The sequence below is a fragment of the Aythya ferina genome (assembly GCF_964211825.1).
Source record: "Aythya ferina genome assembly, chromosome: 8".
Lineage (NCBI taxonomy): Eukaryota > Metazoa > Chordata > Aves > Anseriformes > Anatidae > Aythya > Aythya ferina.
Window position 1 is genome coordinate 29,898,848 of NC_140304.1, and position 7,779 is coordinate 29,906,626.

Consider the following 7,779-nt stretch of genomic DNA (forward strand, 5'->3'; position numbering starts at 1 on the left):
ACTAGTCTTGGAAACTGGATGCTAAATTCTGCACTGTTTGCATAAATAGGATTTTGTTTTCATTCTTCAATCTGCCTAAGAATCTTGAACACATTTTATTCAGATTTCTAAGATTCTGTGTTCCAGAATGAAAGCCAACTGTCACTCAAGCTATTAGTGCTCAGTTACCATTACAGTTCACGTAGTCAAATAGTCCCATCAAAGGCAACAGGTCTGTTCACACCAACCACTTGTATTACTGCGTTATTAATTCCCAGTTTTCCACATAAAGTTTCTTATTCTGTTTCCCAAATGTCTACCTAACCAAAAATCAGGATCAAGACATATAAAGATGTGAAATAACTCTTCCTGGCGGTGTTTTGGAGTAGGGCTTATATAATGACTTATCTGACACAAACCAAGGGGTTTAGGACTGAGATGGAGCTTTGCATTACGAATTCTCAGTGTGTCCCAGCTCCAACCTAATTCCATCCTGGGAAAGAAGAGTAGTGAAGACTGACTGCTGGATACACAACCCGTAGGCAGGCTTTACAGTGTTCTGCTAAAATGGAGATGTAGGTTATCAGAGCTGCTACTAACATGTTCCTAAGAAAGAGCAAAGCATATCAGACCAGCTGTCAGTGAATTGCATCAGGAAATCAGGAGAGAAATCTCTTTAAATGGAAATGTAAGTGAATGGCTAGTAAAACCAGACTATTAAAACTTTTATCTTAAAGAATGATCCAAGCACAAAATGTAGTTTTGTTGAAAATGCCGATTAAAATAGTTGTAACCTGTCTGGCACTGCTTAGAATGAGCAACCTGCTAAAAGGAGGCTCAGTCCACCTGCGTTAGGAGTTGGCTTTCATTCTGGAACACAGAATCTTAGAAATCTGAATAAAATGTGTTCAAGATTCTTAGGCAGATTGAAGTTTATTTTCAAAGTAAAAAAGTAAAATGACATTGGTATAAAAGTGATAGGAAATTTTAGCTTGTTTTTTATATGCATGCAAACTTGTATTCGGTGTGTAAATGATAGAGTGAATATCAACAACTGTGTTTTGGACATTTCCATGGCATTTAATAGCACTTGATAGCTGTGACATTTTAGTGTAGTGTTTCTATTTTTCAACACAGACCTTTCTTCTTCAACTAGAGAATACTACTCTGTATTCAAACACTTTTATATTTTAGTGATTTTTTTATACCATTGTATAGATGTTAGGGAAACAATGATCTTTAATAACTGACCTGTTAACTTTCAACTGAAAAATAATGGAAATGAACCAGATATTATGATTTCACTCAGCTAATCTTGTATACTGATGATATGCTTTTGAATAATAAGATAATGGTATATAATAGGTGCCAGGGAACATACAGTTTTGAAAATTATTTTCTCTTTAGAGAGATGAGAGATATTACCACAATTAGTTTCTGTGTGCAAGACACCAGTACCCTGGCACACAATCAGTCTAAAGGGATTACTTTTTTTCTGGAAATTATTTTCATTTTTTACCCCCCAATCCTCAAAAAAAAAAAAAAAAAAAAAAAGCTCATGAGCTCACTCACAGAACAGTCCTGGAAAAAGATGTGGTGAAAACTGGAGGTAGCTGATGCACAGTTTTAATTACAAGCAAGGATATTTAATGATCAGAATCTACAAACCAAATGGTCTTGTTGGGACGTAAGCTCACCTGCCAAATACTCCTTAGCCAAATGAAGTCACAACACTGTACTGCCTTTTCAATGTTCCTGTGGAAACAGGATTTGAGAAAGCGAATGTGGATTTGTTTCTGACAAGTTATGTCATATTTCATGTCCTAGGACTGATTATCTTGTTACTAGCTCAAACTGAAATTGCATCCAAGAAATTTAATATGTATGAGCTCGCCTAGCCAGGAGCTGCTACCATGACAGTGCAAACAGTTCCGTGATGTCAATTCACGTCAGCGAGCTAATACCAGAATTGCCAAAGCCCCTTTTCACGTGTGACCTTGTCCACTGAAAAAAAAAAGATAAGAGTACCAAAATAGAAGTGCAGATATCTGTGAGAATGTAAACAAAAAGCCTAAAATAGAAAAGGACAGATAGGAGATTGACAAATGTTAAGAAAACAACTGAGGCAGGCAGAGAGCATGTTAGGAAGAAAGGCTGCGGTGAGGCAGTGAGGTCCTGTGGAGAAGAAATGATGTCACAGAAATGTAAATACTTTATCCCCAAAAGTCACTGTTCGTAATAATTCCTGATTCTGAGATATATTTCTGAGATTACTGAGGTAGATTGTGTAGATCAGTTCTTAAAGATGTTAACCATTTTTTTCCTGCTGTATGAAGCCAAAAGGTACAATTACAAAGCTCTGGTCACTTTATTTTGTACAAATGTATTTTGTTAGTTTTACAGCCCCAACCTACTTTGTTTCTAGTATAGCTTATTATGGAACTTACTGGGATTTCAGAACTTTTTTTTTTTTTTTTTTTTTTTTTTGTGTCATTATTTCTATATTATCTCTAGCCATCCCCCTTGAGTTGGAATTACGGAACACTAGTGCAGAGATAATCTGTCATTCACTGCACTCATCTTTTCTATTTCTTTAAGGAGTGATCAGGTAGGATAGTTCTAGTATAGTCTGTCTTGCCTTCTCGACCCTGCAAAGTGAATTTCCTTTCCCCAGGAGACTTTAGAGACAGTGGAGTGGCCAGACACACTAACATACATGGTTTGAAAAGAACCCACATTTCTGCAGAGTCTGTGAATCTTATAAATACTGAGTAAGGAACTTCACAATGGCTTCAAATCAAGCCCAAGCAGCCTCTCTGTCTATTCAGCTCCTTTCCCCTTCTCTTCTTTATCTAATAAAAGACAAAAAACCTTATAGGGGTACCCTACCATGCCTTGTGCATGAGATTAGCAATAGATTCCTACTTTGCACTTCTGCCCTCCTGGCAGCCAGGGCACACTGCTGGCTCCCACTGAACCTGCAGGAACCAGCACCCCCAGGTTCCTCTCTGCAGGGCTGATCTCCAGCCACTTGTCTCCCAGTTTGCACCTGTGTGTGGCACTGCTCTGTCCCAGGTGCAGAACCCAGCATCTACCCTCGTTAAATTTTGTGCTATTAACAATTTTCCAGTACTCCAAGGTATCAAGATCGCTCTGCAAGGCCTCTCATCCCTCCAGAGTTAACACTACCTCCCAGTTTAGTATCATCAGCAAACTTTAAATAATATTTGTAAAAGCACTTGCTTTTTTTTTTTTTTTTTTTTCTGAAACTACCATAGTAAACTAAATCTACTAGAATAATAACAGAATAATTGTGATGTTATTGTATAATATGTGTAGACGCATTTGTATCCTGTGTACAAACTCACTGTATTGTGTGGGCTAAGATAACTATACCAGCAATTTTGTGATCAAGGACCCTAGAAATTACTCCAGTCAAAGCTAATTCATTGTAAGATAGGCTACAAATGCCAGTCTAAGCTGTCATAGTTTTAATGAGATGACTTACAGTTTCTTACCGCCATGAAGTCTGTGGGGATCAAAGAAAATACTCATTGAGTTAAGATGTGCTAAGAAAAGTGTGAAGAGGAGCGTAAATGGCTCAGGAGTTCCAGGAATCCCACTGGCTTAAACAGTCTTTTATTAAAAGTAAGTGTTCTCATAGCTGAATGACTTCCAAGAAGGGCCTCAAGTGATGATAGTATTTCCATCAGATACGAAAATATTTGAAAGATGCTTATTCCATGTGGAGATATTTCCACCTTTCAGAAAAGCCCAAATACAAACTCCCTTGATGAATATACTCTCATAAAAGCATTAATTTTCAGAATTATAAAATATCCAGAATTCCTACTTTTTATATATATATATATATATATATATATATAATGAATGCATTTATAATGCTTTTCATCTCCTGTAATCCTGTAACAGACAAAATATTTCAGAGTATTTTACAGAATAGATAGTTCAGTTACATACTGAAAGATTTCCCTCAGGGCATAATTGATCTGTAAGGTATTGCAGAGCATCTTTAAAGTGGGGTCTTAGCGGGATCTCCTTTGAAACTAGACAGCTACCCCAGTAGTACTTCAGTCATCAGGGCTATATATATTTTTTTCCACTGGTTCTGATTTGTTTTGCTTTTCCTTTCTTTTTATTTCCTCAAGATGTTTTGCACAGAAATAAGAGGTAAGCCAGATAGTGGTAAGGTAACCTCAACCACTCTCTGCTCTGGGAGTTGCTGCTCTTGTAAAATGCAGGTCATGGTGAGATTGGAAAGCAATAATGAAGTTAGCTGTTCCCCCAACTCTTTCACAAGTGCCCCAGAAGGAGTACACAGTGGATTGGTATGACTAATCCAGTTGGCACAGGTCTCTGGTTACTTTACAACAAGCCATAGGGGTAAAGCAGTGATCACAAGACTGTCATCGCTGATTGCCTCTGACCTGCAGCTTTGGAAGCCTGTTCTGTTTCTGGTACATTCAGGAGACACGTACCTGTGTGAGACGAGTAAAGTATTGATGAAATTTTCAGTTCACATTAGAACCAAGATTTAAAAATCATATTCTATTACTTTTACATTTGATAAATAATCCTTGTTTGACTATAACAACTTCTAAGTTGTTATAATCCACATTTTGGGAATAAACAGATAGCCAATGCCTTTTTAATGAAAATATTAAGAATTTTCAATATAGATCGAACTTGATTCAAAAGGCAGTGGAAGTATATATACAAGAAAGATGTAATTGTGATGGGACATGAAGGGATGTGTGGCCCAAGAAATACAGTAGGCATTAGGAATCTTACAGCATTTTGTATTCTGTAATAATTAACTGCATAAATCTGGGTAATTGGTTAGTTTCTAGTTTTCTCATCTGAAAATTTCAAATGTGTTATCCCATAGGACATCAAGAGGCTTACTTGATGCTTCTGTAGCTTTTGAAAGATGGCAGAGAAGTGTAGACTTCCACAACTTGTATCAGTGAAGCTACTAAATATGACAGAAAAGCTGAGATTCATTTTTCAACTCATGTATTCTGTCAAGAAATGTGCAAGTTACATAACTAACCACCAAGTGTCACTGTTTGGTATTTTTCGTTCTAATGTATTTGTTTCCAAGCACTTAAAAAATCCCTACTAGTTGCAGTCCTCTAAATGAGGATTTTTGAACAAGAACAAGAATATTGTTAAACTACAAGAGATGTGTATTTGCCACAAGAGCTATGGGAAATTCAAGTGTCTGAATATATGGCTTTCTTGAGGAAGCTACCAAAATGTACTGTCTGAATTAAATATCATTCATATTATTGGGCATAATGCAAATCCCAATGAAAATCAAAAAGTCTTAACAATCTGATTTTTTTTTTCTTTTTTTGGCTAGCAATTTAAATTATTGTAGCAAATGCCATTCTTTATTGTAGACATCCCTCGCTAAGCGACCGCCAGTCACTTTTTTCAAGAAGGATACATTATCAAGAGGAGTGAATGCATTTTAAATAAGTGAGAAGAAACTTAGCCTGACTTTAAAATGTTGTTAACAGCACACATTAGGCATGGTGAGACTGAACTGAAGTCCTGGTGTGAGGAGCCAAGCTAGTCTTCCCTGTCTCTGGAATGTTAACATAGGTCGTAGTCTTTTACCTTGGTTGGCCCAAAACCAGAATTTGATGACAGACGTTCAAGTGGGCTGCAGTTCATGGAGAAATTTCCAGCTAGGTTTAAAAACTAAACCCAAAACACCTGCATTACTTACATAACTTCCCTTTGTTACTACTTCTTCTACCCCACAGCTGAACTCTAAGCACAGTGTCAGTGTTCCTGATGTGCTCGTGTATAGCTGCAGTTGGAAAGATGTAAAATAGCTACACAGATTGGTATTACATTTCTCTGTAGAGTTCTTTAAGTTGTATGTGTAACGTTCCTTGGAAATGTCCTCACAGTGTGCCAATACTGATTTATTTCAGCGAGCACTCAATTATGTGGAGTCATCCCTCTGAAGAGGATGCAAAAACCAGGAGCGCAAGGGTGACCCAATCTCTTCTGACATAATCCCAATTACCAAACTGAACAGCCTGAGTTTTCTTTCAGACTAGTGCTTGTGCTACAGATTACAGCCAATCTCCCTGAACTCTACAGTCTGTACCATCTTTCCCACATAACCATCTCATGTGAAAAATTTCAGGATGCTTTTGAACTAGAAGCAATCTTGAAATAGAGCTATTAGGCCTTGGCTGGTTCTGATTAAGCTCCACCCTTCCCTTTTGTCAGTACTGTACAGCCCTCTAGAGGAGAAATATCTCTTCATTATTTTTTGCATTTATGGAAGATGATCCCCACTGAAACAGAGTATGTCATTAAGACCCCGAGTGCACTAATAAGCATTAGTGGCCTCAGTGGGTACCTCTCTCCACACCCTCTGCCATGGGCCCAGAAATTCTATTTAAGCTCAGCCCTGGGCCTTCAGCTCACTCTCAGCTGTGGATTTTGCTGATCTGAACTGTGACCTATGGAATGAATTCCCAGCTTGACTTCAGAACTGCTTGGTCATGGTGCTGATCGTGGGACTGTGTCTGACCCTGACTGGTGGGTTGCCTTCCTGGCTTTACCTTGTACTTGCCTCATTTCCATGAACTTGCCCGATACCCTGCATTTACGGTTGATCATCCCTGAACCTGCACATTTTACCTGTACTGCTGAGGTACTGAGGGACATGGCCCCAGCTGGTGCATTCCCTGCCCTGGTGGCTCTGTTCCTGGTTAAGTCCAGGTTTCCTGGAAAGCTGCTGCCTTCTGCTGTTCCCTGGCACGTGTAGCATAAACCCAGGAAAGAGGAAGTGTCTTTAGAAACCATATAAAGAAAGTGAAGGTGTGGGATGCTGAATCTGTAGAGAAAAAGCATATGAAATCAACAGGAAGACATGGAGAATTACGTGCTTGCGGGAAGTGAGTAGGATACTGCATAAAGGTGTGGGTGGGAATGACATGACACCATGAAGGGAAAGGAGGTAAAGTACCAAAAGGAAGGAACAGTAACCAAATGAAGAGGTCTAAAAGAAAATTTTTAAAAAAAGCTAATAGAAATTATAAAAGAGGACAAATATGAATATAAATGTTCTTAACAATACAAATCCTAGCAAAGAAGTCTGTGGGACTTTATTCAAATAACCTGTTACTCATTATTCTGTTTTTAATGATAGCCTTTATCACTGCGGGATAGTGTTATGAGGGGAAATAGTTATGTAAATGCTGTCTACTTCATGCACTGCAATTTTAATCTTTCACACAAAGTGGAATCAGTAACAGAGGATTAAAGCATGTATCTTAATAAATAGAACAGCCAGAAAAAAGTATATGTAAGACCCTTAACGGGTATTACTTAAGTTGCTTGGTAGACCCTCTTAACACATTCATGAAAGTGGTAATGTCATTGTGGATATTTCAATAACAACAGGTGTCCGTAAGAATCTTTATAATCTTTACAAGAATCTTTATAAAACTGAATCAATCAAAAAAAAAAAAAAAAACATGAACTTGTAAGGGAGGCAAAAATTTACAGTTCAGGGACAGAATAATTGTTTTGCCTTAGTGTAAGGTATTTAAGCTTTTCTCTGGAGCATTTGAGGCAGGATATTACAAGACCCTGAACCAGATGTTGGAGAAACATTAACATAGACGGGGAAGGCAGAACTCTTGGAGGAGAGTTGACAGCATCTCCTCAGGCTTGTGCTTCAGCACTTTCCACCCTTTGCCTCCCCAAAAAGAAAGAATGTAAAGATTTTTTTTTATTGGTATTTTC